This window comes from Bos javanicus, chromosome 16, assembly GCF_032452875.1.
Source record: "Bos javanicus breed banteng chromosome 16, ARS-OSU_banteng_1.0, whole genome shotgun sequence".
Classification (NCBI taxonomy): domain Eukaryota; kingdom Metazoa; phylum Chordata; class Mammalia; order Artiodactyla; family Bovidae; genus Bos; species Bos javanicus.
The window spans coordinates 25,160,240-25,178,016 of NC_083883.1; positions in this window are offsets into that span (position 1 = coordinate 25,160,240).

Genomic DNA, 17,777 nt, shown 5'->3' on the forward strand with positions numbered 1-17,777 from the left:
TGGCTAACGTTTTTCCCCAGACAAGAGGCAAGCAGAAGATGTGGTGGGGGGAAGAACCATAGGATTCTGCTCCATTTCAAAAACAGAGACCACAGTTAAATAATAACTCAGGAAAATGGAACTCAGAAGAAGGAAAGATAATGCAAGCAACTGAAGCACAGTTAAAAATACATCTCTACCCAATAATTACTACCTCTACAGAAATATGTAAAAAGACATTATGAAGAAAGAATGATATTCTACTTAGAAAGGAATATTCAGAGAACAGGAGAACTTGTGAATTAAAAAGCAAAATAAGGTAGCGAAATACAAGCATTGGAAAATAAGTTTGAAGAAATCTACAAAATTAAACAAAAAGTAAATATTTGGAAAATATGAGCAAGAAAATAAGAAAATTAAATAAACAGGCCAGGAACTAATAGGACTTCCACAAAGAAAGATCAGAGAAAACAGAAGAGAGAAAATTATCTAAGAAATAATGCATTGGAGGCAGATTCTTTTCTCTTGGAGCTATCAGAGAAGCCCTAACTAAAGGACATGAATTACCAAATTAAAAGGGACCTTTGAGTGCATACTAGAAAGACACATACCAAGAACATTATTGTGAAATAATGAGTACTGGGAACTCAGAAGATCTTAAAAACTTTGACAGAGGAGAATAAAAAGGAGGGGAAAGGGATGCATTGGAGAAAATCAAGTCATATTCAGAGGACTGGCAATCTTGGCAATAGGCTTCTCAAAAGCAAACTGGAAGTCAAAGCATAGTGAGAAACACCTACACAGGCTTTAATGCCTAGACAAACTATCAGTGCAGCATGAATGTAGAATAAAGACATGGAAAGTCTAAAAAAATGTATCTCCACATTTTCTATATCTCCCATCTATTGATGGACATTTAGGCTGTTTCCATATCTTGACTATTGTGAGTAATGCTGCAATGAACATGGAAATGCAAATATTAATATCTCTTCAAGATTCTGATTTCAATTCTTCTGGGTAAAAATCCTTAACTGGGATTGTTGGATCATAAGGTGGTTTTATTTTTAATTTTTTGAGGAACTCTCATTCCGTTTTCCATAGTGGCTGCATCTTTTTACATTCCTACCAACAGTGTACAAGACTTCCAATTTCTCCACATTCTCAACCAACTTATTGTCTAATTGTCTAGAATTTTTATAATAGGTATGAGGTGATATCTCGCTGAATAGACGTTTCTCCATAGAAGATAGGCAAATGGTCAACAGGCATATTTAAAAATGCTTAATATCACCAATTATCAGGCAAATGAAAACCAAAGCCACAATGAGTTATTACTTCATACCTGTTATGATGGCCATTATCAAAAAACAAAACAGAATAGACAGTGATAAGTATTAGTGAAGATATGAAGAAATTGGAACCCTTGTACACTGTTGATAGGAATATATTTTTAAAAATTGCCACCTTATGTGCACTGAATGTTTGTGTTTTCCCAAAATTCACATGTTGAAGATTAAATCCCATTGTGATGGTATTTGGAGGTAGGGTCTTTGTGAGGTAATGTGCTCATGAGGGTGGAGCTCTCAAGAATGGGATTATAAGACTTCCCTGGTGGCTCAGTGGTAAAGAATCTGCCTGCCAATGCAGGAGACATGGGTTTGATCCTAGTCTGGGAAGATCCCACATGCAGTGGAGTGAATAAGCCCATGAGACACAACTGTTGAGCCTGTTCTCTAAAGCCTGGGAGTCGAAACTACTGAGTCCACATGCCGTGCCTAGGAAGCCCAGGCACCCTAGAGCTCCGCAGCAAGGGAAGCCAAGGCAATGAGAAGCCTGGCAGCACCAGGAGAAAGTAGCCCCCACTATCCACAGTTACAGAAAAGCCTCTGCAGCAATGGAGACCCAGCACAGCCAAAAAGAAATACATGAATAAAATGATATAAAAAAAGAACGGGATTACAGTAATGCCCTTATTAAAAAAGGAGTAGGCATGGTAGCTTACTCTTCTCTCCCTTGTGAGGATGCAATTAAAAGATGGCTGTCTGTAAACCAGAAAGTGGACAGTCACCAGACAGCATACCTGTCATCACCTTGATCACGAACTTCTTGGTCTCCAAATCTGTAGGAAATAAATTTCTGTGGTTTATGAGCCACCCAGTCTATTGTACTTTGTTATAGCAACCCAAACAGACTAAAACCCCATCCTAATAGGTGTAAGGTGATAGCTCATTGTAGTTTTGTTTTGTGTTTCCCTTGGCAGGGGATATACATACAATGGAATATTATTCAGCCTTAAAAAAGGAAATCCTGCCATATGCAACAACATGGATGAACTTTGAGAACAATATGCTAAACAAAACAAGCCAGCACAGAAGGACAAATACTTCATGATTCCACTTACATGAGGTATCTAAAATAGTTAAACACACAGAAGCAGAGAGTAGGAATGTAATTGCCAAGGGCTGGAGAGAGGGGACATAGAGAATTGTTGTTTAGTGGGTGTGAAGATTCAGTTATGTAAAAGGATTAAGTTCTAGAGATCTTCTGCACAATATTTTACCTGTAGTTAACATAACTGTACTGCACAATTAAGGACAGAAATGTCAAGGACCTAACAGAAGCAGAAGAGATTAAGAAGAGGTGGCAAGAATACACAGCAGAACTGTACAGAAAAGGTCTAAATGACCCAGATAACCACAGTGGTGTGGTCACTCACCTAGAGCCAGACATCCTGGAGTGTGAAGTCAAGTGGGCCCTAGGAAGTATTACTATAAACAAACCTAGAGGAGGTGATGGAATTCCAGCTGAGCTAGTTCAAATCCTAAAAGATGATGCTGTTAAAGTGCTGCACTCAATATGCCAGCAAATTTGGAAAACTCAGCAGTGACCACAGACTGGAAAACGTCAGTTTTTATTCCAATCCCAAAGAAGGGCAATGCCAAAAAATGTTCAAACTACCATACAATTTTATTCATTAAGTATGCTAGTAAGCTAATGTTCAAAATTTTTCAAGCTAGGCTTCAACAGTATGTGAACTGAGAACTTCCAGATGTACAAGCTGGATTTAGAAAGGGCAGAGGAACTAGAAATCAGATTGCAAACACCCACTGGGTCACAGTAAAACCTAGGGAATTCCAGAAAAACATCTATTCTGATTCACTGACTATGCCAAAACCTTTGACTGAGAGGATCACAACAAGCTGTGGAAAATTCTCAAAGAGATGGGAATATCAGACCACCTTAGCTGCCTCCTGAGAAACTTGTATTCAGGTCAAGAAGCAACAGTTAGAAGTAGACAAGGAACAATGGACTGGTTCAAAATTGAGAAAGGAGTACGTCAAGGCTATATATTGTCACCCTACTTATTTAACTTATATGCAGAGTACATCATGCAAAATGCTGGGTTGGATGAAGACAAGCTGGAATCAAGATGGCCAGGAGAAATATCAGGAAACTTAGAGATGCAGATGATACCACTCTAATGGCAGAAAGTGAAGAGGAACTAAGTGAAAGTCACTCAGTCGTATCTGACTCTTTGCAACCCCCTGGACTATAGAGTCCATGGAATTCTCCAGGACAGAATACTGGAATGGATAGCCTTTCCCTTCTCCAGAGGATCTTCCTAACCCAGTGATCGAACCCAGGTCTCCTGCATTGCAGATGGATTCTTTACCAGCTGAGCCACCAGGGAAGCCCAAAGAGGAACTAAAGACCCTTAGAGGAGAATGAAAAAGCTGGCTTAAAACTCAACATTCAAAAAATGAAGATCATGTCATCTGGTCCCATCACTTCATGGTAAATAGACAGGGGAAAAGTGGAAACAGTGACAGATTTTATTTTCTTGGGCACCAAAATCACTGCAGATGGTGACTGCAGCCACAAAATTAAAAGACAACTGCTTCTTGGAAGAAAAGCTATAACAAACCTAGACAGTGTATATAAAAGCAGAGACATCACTTTGCAGATAAAGGTCCCTCTAGTCATAGCTGTGGTTTTTCCAGTAGTCATGTACGGATATTGGACTGTAAAGAAGGCTAAGCACTGAAGAACTGATGCTTTCAAACTGTGGTGCTGGAGAAGACCCTTGAGAGTCCCTTGGATGGCAAGGAGATCAAACCACTCAATCCTAAAGGAAATCAACCCTGAATATTGGAAGGACTGTTGCTGAAGCTGAAGCTTCAATCCTTTGGCCACCTGATGTGAAGAGCTGACTCATTTGAAAAGATCCTGATGCTGGCAAAGATTGAGGGTGGGAGGAGAAGCGGGTGACAGAGGATGAGATGGTTGAATGGCAGCATCAACTCAATGGACCTGAGTTTGAACAAACTCCAGGAGGTAGTGAAGCCTGGTATGCTGCAGTCCATGGGGTCACAAAGACTCGGACTTGACTTAGGGACTAAACAACAACAAATCTGTTCTTAGCTTCATGACTATAAAATCACAGACATAGTTCTCATCTCTAGAAATTCAAATTGTCTTTACTTCATATTATCCATGTTTCTACTTAACATGCTCAAATTTTCCTTTAGCTCCAGGTTTTCCAACCTCAGCAAAATCTATGTTATGACCTTTCCAAATTCCCAGCTCCATCTCTGCAGTACGGGGAGACAACACTGTACCCTGCATGGATTTTCCTCCCTGTGTGGTAGCCTGGAAACTCTCTAGGAAGTGAGCTGAGCAATTGTAGACCTTACCTTGTTTCTTGTCTCTCAGGGATCGTTTTCTTTCATTGCCTGAAATATAATGAAATCTAATGTTTTAAAAATTATTGCTCATCTTCTGCTGTCTTTATTAGTTGTTTCATATGGGAGGGCAAATCTAGTCCCTATTACTGTATCTTGGCTGGAAATGAAAGTCAGTTAATTGTATTTAAATTACAGTCTGCTGCATTTGGTAAAAGAAAGCTGCTACCACATCCTGTAAAGTCAAATATCACTTCTGAATGGTTCAGTTCTTCCTAAAACTTTTGAATTGATTAGTTCCATGGGTTGATATAAATTTTTGAAAAGTTAGACTGTATTTTGAGAACCTTCAGTTTACTTTTCATTTGTCTTGACTTATTACCTTTCTGAGCCTTGTCCTGACTGGTGGGAATTAAGATATTTATCCACGTATGCATGGGATTGGTGAATTGATTAGTTTGAATTGTTCAAAGTCAAGAAAAAGTTAAATAAATTGATTTTAAACACTGTGCTTTCTTTAAGAATCAACCCTGAAAAATGCTCTTTTTGGTTGTATTTTCATTAGCTATCAAACTTAAAAAAGACTGTCTTCTCAAGTCATGGGCCAACCTATTTTATGTGTCTGAGAGAAAGAAGCTAAGTATTAGAGCTGCTAACTTAGAGAAGAAAATTTACATGCTTGAAGGAAAGGTTTATTCTGTAAGTGGCATTATTTAGTATTTCAGTAAACTGGTCCAAATATAAACCTACTAGAAAGATTAGACCTCTTGAGTGTGACCTCATTCTGGTGTCTTTCATGTTCCCTTGGTCCTTAGACTTTGAACCTTCTCTTTATGTATTATCATTGCATGGTCTTCAGTATTCATTTCCAGATTTTGCTGATAAAACAAAAGAAAGTTTCTAATTATTAACTAGTAATTAGCTCTTGCTTCTAAGCCTGACAGGACTTACTATGCAGAGGTGCTCAGTGATGATCATGCTTTATATAATTTGTTGAGTTATAGGGTCAGATCTGTTATGTATGTGAACTTGATTTGCCTTGGACAGAACATTTTTATGGGGAATAATAATTATAGCTACGAAACTGAGCCTACTATGTGGATAGCTTCTCTTTCTCTGAAGCTCTAGACAAAAAAAGACAAGCACCCCCTTCCTTGGAACAACTAAACTTCAAAGAGTTTCTGTCTCAATTTCTATTGTCCTGGCTTTTTGCTTGTGGCTGGGTAATAAGCCATATATCTATAAATGGAATTGTAATATAATCACAATTCCAGTGGGATTTTCCTTTTAGAAATTAACTGGAAAATTTAGCTCAGTTTTGGAAAGTCCATTTAGCTAAATAGCATACCAGGAGGCTTTATGTGTAGTTTTCAAAATAAGAGATTGAGGTGTTGAGGCTTTTGCCCTTTGTGTCGATAATCTCATCCAAAGTATTTGCTGTCAACATCAATTTGTGTAAAGCATTCTATGTGATGTTTTGAAAGAGCAGATAAATAGAACCTACAACATATCTGGATTTTAGATCTATTGTAGCTACTAAATTATGTCTATCATCTTCATGTACTAAGTGGGGATGAACAAGGGTACGAATACATTGGTAAGATTTAAAAAAAATAAATGCCAGTCATATATATAAAGTCATCCAAAAATAACCTTGCTGCTGATGCTGCTGCTAAGTCGCTTCAGTCGTGTCCTACTCTGTGCAACCCAATGGACGGCAGCCCACCAGGCTCCCCTGTCCCTGGGATTCTCCAGGCAAGAACACTGGAATGGGTTGCCATTTCCTTCTCCAATGCATGAAAGGGAAAAGTGAAAGTGAAGTCGCTAAGTCTTGTCCGACCCTCAGTGACCCCATGGACTGCAGCATTCCAGGCTCCCCCGTCCACGGGATTTTCCAGGCAAGAGTACTGGAGTGGGGTGCCATTGCCCTCTCCCAAAAATAACTTTACTACTCAAATAATTTTTTATTGAGATTATAAAAACCTACTAGTTGTTAAATTTAATGATTCTCTGCCTATGTTTATAATTTTTCTTGCCTTATCTGCCTAGGTTACCATTGTTGATTACTTTCTTCATCTTAAAATTTGTTTTGTGATGTCATTCTTTCCTGGTTATTTTTTTTTATGTTTTGGTAGTCATGTTTCAGTTTTCCTGGCAGATTCTCTGTCTCTAGTTCAAATTTTTCTCTTGGCTTCCAACTCGCATACCGATTGGCCTGACAAAAATAAATCCACTTGGGAGGCCTACAGACTTCCCTAACTGAACAATACCAAATCTGAACAATTCATATTTCTCCCCAAACCCACTTCCTGTCTTGTGTTCCATCACTTAGAGAATGATGCTAGCTTCTGCCCACTGTTCACAATAGAAACTAGAAAGCTATACTAAAGTCTTCCTTTTTCTTAGCCCCTACCCAGTCTCCAAGTCTAGTAGATTCTATCTTCTAAAATATTTCTCCTACTTCTCATCATTGACCAAACTATATAGAAGTAGGGAGATTGCAATTGCCCCCTTCTTATTGGTCATAAGGCTTTTATTCATCTTCCCTGACATTATCTTCCAAAGCCAGAGTTTTCTTTCTAACAAACAAGTATTCTGTTACTTCCCTGCTCAAACTCCTTAATGATTCCTCTACCAGTAAAATAAAATTAACCTTTTTCCTAATGATCTGGTCTCTTCCTACCAGTTCAACTTCTACCATTATCCTACTTAAGGTACTTTTGAGCATGGTTCCTTACATGTGATCTATAAAGAAATTATGAATGGATAACAGCAGTCCTCCATATAAATACACCATACCTTTTTACATGTTTCTGTACATAAACAGTTTCTGCTGCCTGGAATACTTTCTCTGTTCCATTCCTTCATGAAACCTCCCATGATGCCTCCTTCCCTTCAGGCAGATGCTGGTATTCCTTCTTGGCATCTGTAGCCCTTAGCATCTATCTCCAGGAGAGCAGTGTGCAGCCTGCATTGTCATTGTGCATGTGCTTTGCTGTCTTTCCAATAGGCTGTAAACATTTGCAGGCTGGGGACACCAACTTTCTATCTGTGTATCCTCCAGGGCCTGATAACAGTGCTTAAACACAATAGGAGCTCATTGATTGATATATGCAAATCAATCAATATGATATATCACATTAACAAACTGAAGAACGAAAATCATATGATCATCTCAACAGATGCAAAAAAAGCTTCTGACAAAATTCAATGCCCATATTAAAAAAAGCATGCTTTTTTTTTTTTTCTGAATGAAAGCATGCTTCATCAGTAATTGGAAGGTAGAGATCTTATGTCTTTATTTGGTAGATCAAATCCAAATCAAAATTTAAAAAATGAGTGACTTCTGGTGAGGAGTAAAGCTAAGTAGAAGCCACTGCCCTCTTGTTTGGTGTAAAGAGGGGAGTGGGGCAGGTCTGGAACCACTTCCTCTCACCAATCCTGAGAACTGGCACTCAGTTCTGACCATCCTTTGCTTCTCTGCATTTTGTCTGTCTCTGGTTTTTGAGGAGAAGATAAGGGAAAATGAATAAGATGGAGGAGAGAGAAGATGTGTGATCTGGAGAATTTTTCTTTTAGGATGTTTTTTGATGTGGACAATTTTTAAGTTTTATTTTTTTTAAATGTATTTATTTTTTATTGAAGGATAATTGCTTTACAGAATTTTGCATGTCAAACCTCAACATGAATCAGCCATAGGTATACATATATCCCCTCCCTTTTGAAGCTCCCTTCCATCTCCTGCCCCATCCCACACCTCTAGGTTGATACAGAGCCCCTGATTGATTTTCCTGAGCCATACAGCAAATTCCTGTTGGCTATCTATTTTACCTATGGTGATCTAAGCTTCCATGTTACTCTTTCCATACATCTCAGCCTCTCCTCCCCCTCCCCATGTCCATAAGTCTATTCTCTATGTCTGTTTCTCCATCGCTGCCTTGTAAGTAAATTCTTCAGTATCATTTTTTTTTAGATTCCATATATATGCATTAGAATGCGGTATTTATCTTTCTCTTTCTGACACCTCGCTCTGTATACTGGGTTCTAGGTTCATCCACCTCATTAGAACTGACTCAAATGCATTCCTTTTTAAGGCTGAGTAATATTCCATTGTATATATGTACCACAACTTCTTTATCCATTCATCTGTTGATGGACATCTAGGTTGCTTCCATGTTCTAGCTATTGTAAACAGTGTTGCAATGAACAATGGAATACATGTGTCTTTTTCAATTTTGGTTTCCTCAGGGTATATGCCTAGGAGTGGGATTGTGGGTCATGTGGTGATTTTATTCCTAGTTTTTAAAGGAATCTCCATACCAACTTCCATAGTGGCTGTATCAATTTGCCTTCCCACCAACAGTGCAAGAGCGTTCCCTTTTCTCCACACCCTCTCCAGTATTTATTGTTTGTAAACTTTTTGATGATGGCCATCCTGACCAGTGTGAGCTGATATCTGATTGTAGTTTTGATTTGCATTTCTCTAATAATGAGTGATGCTGAGCATCTCTTCATGTGTTTGTTAGCCATCTGTATGTCTTCTTTGGAGAAGTGTCTGTTTAGGTCTTTTCCCCACTTTTTGATTGGTGTGTTTGTTTTTCTGGTATTGCTTGTATATTTTGGAAATGAATCCGTCATCAGTTGCTTCTTTAGCTATTATTTTCTCCCATTCTGGGGATTGTCTTTTCACCTTGCTTATAGTTTCCTTTGCTGTGCAAAAGCTTTTAAGTTTGATCAGATCCCATTTGTTTACTTGTGTTTTTATTACTCTAGGTGGTGGGTCATAGAGGACCTTGCTTTGATTTATGTCATTGAGTGTTCTCCCTATGTTTTCCTCTAAGAGTTTTATAGTTTCTGGTCTTACATTTAGGTCTTTAATCCATTTTGAGTTTATCTTTGTGTATGGTGTTCTAATTTCATTCTTTTACACATAGCTGTCCAGTTTTCCCAGCACCATTTATTGAAGAGGCTGTCTTTGCCCCATTGTATAGTCTTGCTTCCTTTGTCAAAAATAAAATACCCATAGGAACATTGGTTTATTTCTGGGCTTTCTATCTTGTTCCTTTCACCTGTATTTCTATTTTTGTGCCAGTACCATACTGTCTTGATGACTGTAGCTTTGTAGTATAATCTGAAGTCAGGAAGGTTGATTTCTCCAGCTCCATTCTTCTTTCTCAAGATGGATTTGGCTATTCGAGGTCGTTTGTGTTTCCATATGAATTGTAAATTTTTTTGTTCTAGTTCTGTGAAAAATGTCATTGGTAATTTGATAGGGATCGCATTGAATCTATAGGTTGCATTTGGTAGTATAGTCATTTTCACAGTATTGATTCTTCCTACCCAAGAACATGGAATATCTGTCCATCTGTTTGTCATCTTTGATTTCTTTCATTAGTGTCTTATAATTTTCTGTGTACAGTTCTTTTGTATCTTTAGGTAAGTTTATTCCTAGATATTTAATTCTTTTTGTTGCAATGGTGAATGGGATTGATTCTTTAATGGGATTAATTTCTCTTTCTGATTTTCATTGTTAGTATATAGAAATGCAAGTGATTTCTGTGTATTGATTTTTGTATCCTGAAACTTTGCTAAATTCACTGATTAGCTTTAGTAATTTTCTGATACTATCTTTAGGATTTCCTATGTACGGTATCATGTCATCTGCAAACAGTGAGAGCTTTACTTCTTCTTTTCCAATCTGGATTCCTTTTATTTCTTTTTCTTCTCTGATTGCTGTAGCTAGGACTTCCAGAACTAGGTTGAATAATGGTGGTGAAAGTGGACACCCTTGTCTTGTTCCTGATCTTAGAGGGAATGCTTTCAATTTTTCACCATTCAGAATAATGTTTGCTGTAGGCTTATCATAAATGGTCTTTACTATGTCGAGGCAGGTTCCTTCTATGCCCATTTTTTGAAGAGTTTTAATCCTAAATAGGTGCTGAATTTTGTTAAAGACTTTTTCTGCATCTATTGAGGTGATCATATGGTTTTTATCTTTCAATTTGTTAGTATGGTGTATCACGTTGATTGATTTGCATATATTGAAGACTCCTTGCATCCCTGGAATAAACACAACTTGATTATGATGTATGAGCTTTTTGATGTATTGCTGAATTTTGTTTGCTAAAATTTTGTTGAGGATTTTTGCATCTATGTTCATCAGTGATATAGGCCTGTAGTTTTCTTTTTTTTGTGTTGTCTTGTCCGGTTTTGGTATCAGGGTGATAGTGGCCTTGTGGATGAGTTTAAAAGTGTTCTTTCCTCTGTAATTTTTAAAAAGAGTTTTAGAAGGGTGGGCATTAGCTCTTCTCAAAATATTTGGTAGAATTTTCCTGTGAAGACATCTGGACCTGGGCTTTTGTTTTTTGGGAAATTTTTTATCACAGCTTCAATTTCAGTGCTTGTAATTGGATTGTTCATAATTTCTATTTCTTTTTCAGTCTTGAAAGATTGAACTTTTCTAGGAATCTGTCCATTTCTTCCAGGTTATCTATTTTATTGTCATATAGTTGTTCATAATAGTCTCTTATAACCCTTTGTATTTCTGCATTGTCTGTTGTAACCTTTCCTTTTTCATCTCTAATTTTGTTGATTTGATTCTTCTCTCTTTTTTTCTTGATGAGTCTGGCTAAAGGTTTATCAATTTTGTTTATCTTCTCAAGAACCAGCTTTTAGCTTTACTAATCTTTACTATTGTTTCTTTCTTTCTTTTTTTTTTTTTCATTTATTTATACTTGGATCTTTATGATTTCTTTCCTTCTACTAATTTTTTTAGTTCTTTTTCCAGTTGTTTTAGGTGTAAAATTAGGTTGTCTATTTGATGTTTTTCTTGTTTCTTGAGGTAGAATTGTATTGCTATAAACTTCTCTCTTAGAACTGCTTTTGCTGCATCCTATAAGTTTTGTCATGTTTTCATTGTCATTTGTTTCTAGAAAAATTTTGATTTCCCTTTTGATTGCTTCAGTAACCTGTTGGTTATTTAGAAACGTGTTGTTTAATCTCCATGTGTTTGTGTTTCTTACAGTTTTTTTCTTGTAATTGATATCTAGTCCCATAGCATTGTGGTCAGAGAAGATGCTTGATATGATTTCTGTTTTCTTAAATTTACTGAGGTTCAATTTGTGACCCAAGATGTGGCCTATCTTGGAGAATGTTCCATGTGCACTTGAGAAGAAGTTGTATTCTTCATTTGGATGGAATGTCCTGAAGATATCAATGAGATCCATCTCATCTAATGTATCATTTAAGATTTGTGTTTCCTTATTCATTTTCTGTTTTGATGATCTGTCCATTGGTATGAGTTGGGTGTTAAAGTCTCCTACTATGATTGTGTTACTGTCAATTTCTCCTTTTATGTCTGTTAGTGTTTGTCTTGTGTATTGAGGTGCTCTTATGTTGGGTACATAGACATTTACAATTGTTGTGTCTTCATCTTGGATTGATTCCTTGATCTTTATGTAGTGTCCTTCCTTATCTCTTGTACTATTCTTTATTTTAAGGTCTATTTTGTCTGATATGAGGATTACTACTCCAGCTTTCTTTTGCTTCCCATTTGCATGGAATATATTTTTTCATCCTCTCACTTTCAGTCCATATGTGTCTTTAGGTCTGAAGTGGGTTTCTTGTAGACAGCATATATATGGGTCTTGTTTTTTTATCCATTCAGCCAGTCTGTGTCTTTTGGTTGGAGCATTTAATCCATTTACATTTAAAGTAATTATTGATATATATGTTCCTATTGCCATTTTCTTAATTGTTTGGGGTTATTTTATAGATCTTTTTTCTTCTTTTGTATTTCTTGACTATGTAAGTCCCTTTAACATTTGTTGCAATGCTGGTTTGGTGGTACTGAATTCTCTTAACTTTTGCTTGTCTGAAAAGATTTTATTTCTTCATTAATTTTGAATGAGATCCTTGCTGGGTACAGTAATCTTGGTTGTAGATTTTTCCCTTTCAGTACTTAAAATATATCCTTCCATTTGCTCTGTCCTGCAGAGTTTCTGCTGAAAGATCAGCTGTTAAGCATATGGGGTTTCCCTTGTATGTTACTTCTTGCTTCTGCCTTGATGCTTTTAATATTCTTTCTTTGTGTTTAGTCTTTGTTAGTTTGATTAGTATGTGTCTTGGCATGTTTCTCCTTGGGTTTATCCTGTGTGGGACTCCTTGTGCCTCTTGGACTTGATTGACTATTTCCTTTTCCATTTTGGGGAAATTTTCAACTATAATCTCTTCAAAACTTTTCTCACACCCTTTCTTTTTCTTTTCTTCCTCTGGGACCCCTATAATTCAAATGTTGGTGCATTTGATATGGTCCCAGAGGTCTCTGAGACTGTCCTCAGTTCTTTTCATTCTTTTTACTTTATTCTGTTCTTCAGAAGTTATTTCTACCATTTTACCTTCCAACTCATTGATTCATTCTTCTGCTTCAGATATTCTGCTATTAATTCCTTCTAGAGTATTTTTGATTTCAGCAATTGTGTTGTTTGTCTCTGTATGTTCTTTAATTCTTCTAGGTCTTTGTTAATTAATTCTTGCATTTTTTCTCCATTTTGTTTTCAAGTTTTTTGATTATCTTTACTATCATTATTCTGAATTCTTTTCCAGGTAGTTTGCCTATTTCCTCTTCATTTATTTGGACTTCTGTGTTTCTAGTTTGTTTCTTCATTTGTGAAGTATTTCTCTGCCTTTTCATTATTTTTTTAAAACTTATTTTGTTTGAGGTTTCCTTTCCCCAGGCTTCAAGGAAAGTTGAATTCTTTCCTTGAAGAAGGTTGAATTCTTTTTTCCTTTTAGTTTCTGCCCTCCTAAGTTTGGTCCAGTGGTTTGTGTGAGGTTTGTATAGGGTGAGATTTGTCCTGAGTTTTTGTTTGTTATTTGTTTTTCCTCTGATGGGCAAGGCTGAGTGAGTGGTAATCCTGTCTGCTGATGATTGGGTTTGTATTTTTGTTTTGTTTTTTGTTTAGATGAGGCGTCCTGCACAGGGTGCTACTGGTGGTTGGGTGATGCTGGGTCTTGTATTCAAGTTGTTTCTTTTATGTGAGTTCTTACAATTTGATATTCCCCAGGGTTAGTTCTCTGGTAGTCTAGGGTCTTGGAGTCAGTGCTCCGACTCCAAAGGCTCTTCTCTTGGTCTCTGATCAGGAACCAAGATTCCATAAGTGGTTTGTTATGGCATTAAGTGAGATTAAAACAAATATCCAAAAATGAGAAATCAAAGATGAACCCCAGGCAAATGACAGTTAAAAAATCAGGCAAATAATAATTAAAATAATGGAATATACACATATACATATACACCCATGAGCAAAGTGGAAACAGTCCAACAAAAACAAAGTACAGTAGATTGATCTGGTGAACAAAGGAAATCAAAAATTATATTTACTAGTTAAGAACAAAACTAACTAAAGCACAAACTGGAAAACAAAACTAAAGCAAGGTGCCAAGTGGGGAATAAAGCAATGAAAACAAAACTAACAAATTTGTTGAGAGGAAAGGAAAGAAAGAAAGAAAGAATAGATATGCCAAGTTAAATAGAGGTAGATGAAGAAGATTTATATACATTAAAGATTAACTGCAAGGGGAAAAGAACAGTAGGAAAGGCAAACAAAGAAATAAATGTAGAAAAATATGATAGGTTTAAAAAATTAAAATTATATAAAAGAGAAAAAAATAATGGAAGAAGAGAGAAAAAAGAAAAAAAAAAAAGAGGAAAACTCCACAGAACTGCAAAAGCCCAATGTAAAGACAGGTTTATAGCAACAGTAGAAACTGTGACTGAATATACACATATACATATACACCCATAAGCAAAATCAAAACAGACCAAAAGAAAAAGTACAATAGATTGACCTGGCAAACAAAGGAAACCAAAAATTATATCTACTAGAACAAAACTAATTAAAGCATAAACTGGAAAACAAAATGAAAGCAGGTGCCAATTGGGGGATAAAGCAATGAAAATAAAACTACAACTACAACAAAGTGGGGATAAAAGGAGGGAAAAAAAAAGAAAAAAAATTCCAAAAGACTCTACAGAACAAGTCAAAAAATAAAAACAATAAATGTTTTTCTTGAGTCACTGCTGTCAGAGTCCTTTCCCTCTCTGGGAATCACAGTCCACCTCACCTCCCTGGGATGCCCTCCAGCACTGTGCTGATCTCTGGACCAGCTCTGGGGGCAGCTCAGATTCTAATCTGGTCCTACTCCTCTGTGTTCTTGCCTCCAATGTCCACAGGTATTAGAACTAGTGCCTTTTCTTTTGTGGGACCTCTCAGTGTCATTTTGAATATTCCATAGACACAGAGCCTGCCTAGTTGAGCGTGTGGATTTAATCTGCAGCTTGTATAGCTGGTGGGAAGGTTTTATGTCTTCTTCCTTATCCATGCTCCCCCTGGGTTCCAATGTGGTTTTATTTCCACCTCTACATGTGGGTCGTTCACTGGGGTTTGCTCCTGAGGCTGCCCTGGAGGACTTGGTTTTGCCCCTGTGAGGGCCAGGTGTGGAGGTGGTGCAGCTGCTTGGGTTGCAGGGGTTCTGGCAGCACCAGGGACTCAGGGGAGCTGGCGGCTAGGGCAGAAGGAAATACAGTGTTTTAGAAGGGTAAAGCAACCAGTATTATTATTGCCTGGAAAATCCCCCTCCCTGACAGAGAAGCCTGGCAGGCCACAGTCTGCGGCTGCTGCTTCTGCTGCGTCGCTTCAGTCGTGTCTGACTCTGTGCGGCCCCACAGATGGCAGCCCACCAGGCTGCTCTGTCCCTGGGATTCTCCAGGCAAGAATATTGGAGTGGGTTGCCATTTCCTTCTCCAGTGCATTCATGCATGCTAAGTTGCTTCAGTTGTGTCCGACTCTGCGCGACCATATGGACAGCAGCCCTTCAGGTTCCACTGTCCACAGGATTTTCCAGGCAAGAATATTTGAGTAGGTTGCCATTAGGGTCAGAAAGAGTCAGACATGACCAAAGCGACCTTGGGTGCACAGACACAAGACATTTTTTGCCTTGTGGCAGCTCTGCTTCAGTGAGAGTTGAGCATGAGGGTGGCATGGTCGCTTGGCTTGTGGGGACCCTGGCGGTGCCAAGTGTACAGGGACATGGACTGCCTCTGCAGGAGTTATGGCCCTATCAGAGTCTTTTTTCAAGCCTCTGGTAGCTGGCAATCAGCCTCTTTGGCCAGGCTTTCTCCTTAGCTCTTTCAGGCGCTTAGAGGGCTCCCTTGCCTGGGGTCCTTCTCTGCTGTTTGGTGCGTCAGGCACATAGGGCCCCCCCCGGCTGGGGTCCTACTCTGTAGATTGGCATGTCAGGCAGTTAAAGGGGCACCCTGGGTGGGGTCCTACTCTGTAGTTCAGTGTGGCAAGCATTTGATGGGCCAGCCTCTTTAGTGTTTAGCTGCTGTTGCTGGCCAAGTTTTGCGCAGAGTTGTATATTCTTTTCCACTGGTCAGGTACTCCTGTCCCCTCTCTGCATGCACTTCTGTGTCTGAAGGTGTAGTCCTGATGTATCCATGGAGAGAGATACACTCCATGTCCACCTACACCTCTGCCATCTTGTTCTCTCTCAAGTTTTATTTTATTTTCAATTGGAGGATAATCACTTTACAATATTGTGTTGGTTTCTGCCAAACATCAGCATGACTCAGTTATAGGTACATATATGCCCCCTCCCTCTTGAACCTCCCTCCCTGATGTGGACCATATTTAATGTTTTTATTGAATTTGTCACAATGTTTATCATTTCCATTTTATGTTTTGGTTATTTGGCTGCGAGCCATGTGGGATCTTTTCCCTGACCAGAGATCGAAACGGCAACCCGTGCATTGGGAGGCAAAGTCCTGACTACTGACCACCAGGGAAGTCCCCCTGGAGGATGTTTCTATGTAGTCTAAGTGGAGGGGGAGATCGACTTCTTCCAAAGGGAGGGTGACAAGGGGGTCCTCCTAGTTCCTGGGCCTGAGTCCCCATGTATATAACTTAAAACAGAAAGGTCTTTCTGCTGACCCAGTAAGTGTTGCCTAGTACCGGTTACATGATTTGCAGAGCCCAGTGGAAAATAAAAATGTGGGCTTCTCGTTAAAAATTTATGTAGAGTTTTAAGACAGTGACAGCAGAGTTAACCAAGCATGGGGTGCTTCTAGGTGGGGGCCCTGTCTGTCTGCACCCTTGTATGTACAGGAAACCAGCCCTGGTGCTCTTTGATGGAGGTTTCAAGTTCTGGACTTTGGTGATGAGTTTCTTCTACTTATTTATTTAGAAATTTCTATAAAATCTTTGGGTGTTCAAAAAGGGATAAAGAAAAATATTTAAAAAAAAAATCAATGTACCCACCACTGGCTTAAGAGACACAGACGTAGAGAACAAGTGTATGGTTACCAAGTGGGGAATGGAGGAGGGTGGGATGAATTGGGAGATTGGGATTGACATATGTACATTATTGATACTATGGGTAAAACAGATAACTAATGAGAACCTACTGTATAACACAGGGAACCTACTCAATGTTCTGTGGTGACCTAAATGGGAAGGAAATCCAATAAAATAAGGGATATATCTATACCTATAGTTGATTTACTTTGCTTACAGCAGAAAGTAACACAACATTGTAAAGCAAATATATGCCACAAAAAGAGATACATGGTGACAAATATATTTGAAACACTTTTTTTGCTCTCTAGAAGTAACATGAACCACAGGAGTTTATCACTCTTGCACATGTCTGCTAAGTCACTTCAGTTGTGTCCGACTCTGTGTGATCCCATAGACGGAAGCCCACCAGGCTCCCCGTCCCTGGGATTCTCCAGGCAAGAACACTGGAGTGGGTTGCCATTTCCTGCTCCAATGCATGAAAGTGAAAAGTGAAAAGGAAGTCGCTCAGTTGTGTCTGACTCTTAGCGACCCCATAGACTGCAGCTTACCAGGCTCCTCTGTCCTCGGGATTTTCCAGGCAAGAGTACTGGGGTGGGGTGCCTGGCCTTCTCCTTGCACATGTCTACACTTACACTATATACCTCTGATAAAGATGAATTTTAAAGTGATACAGGGAAATATTTTCTCATGCAACTGAACAAGGAATCCTGTGAGACACAGGATTAGACACATCTGAATCAGTGTGGTCAGGGAGTCC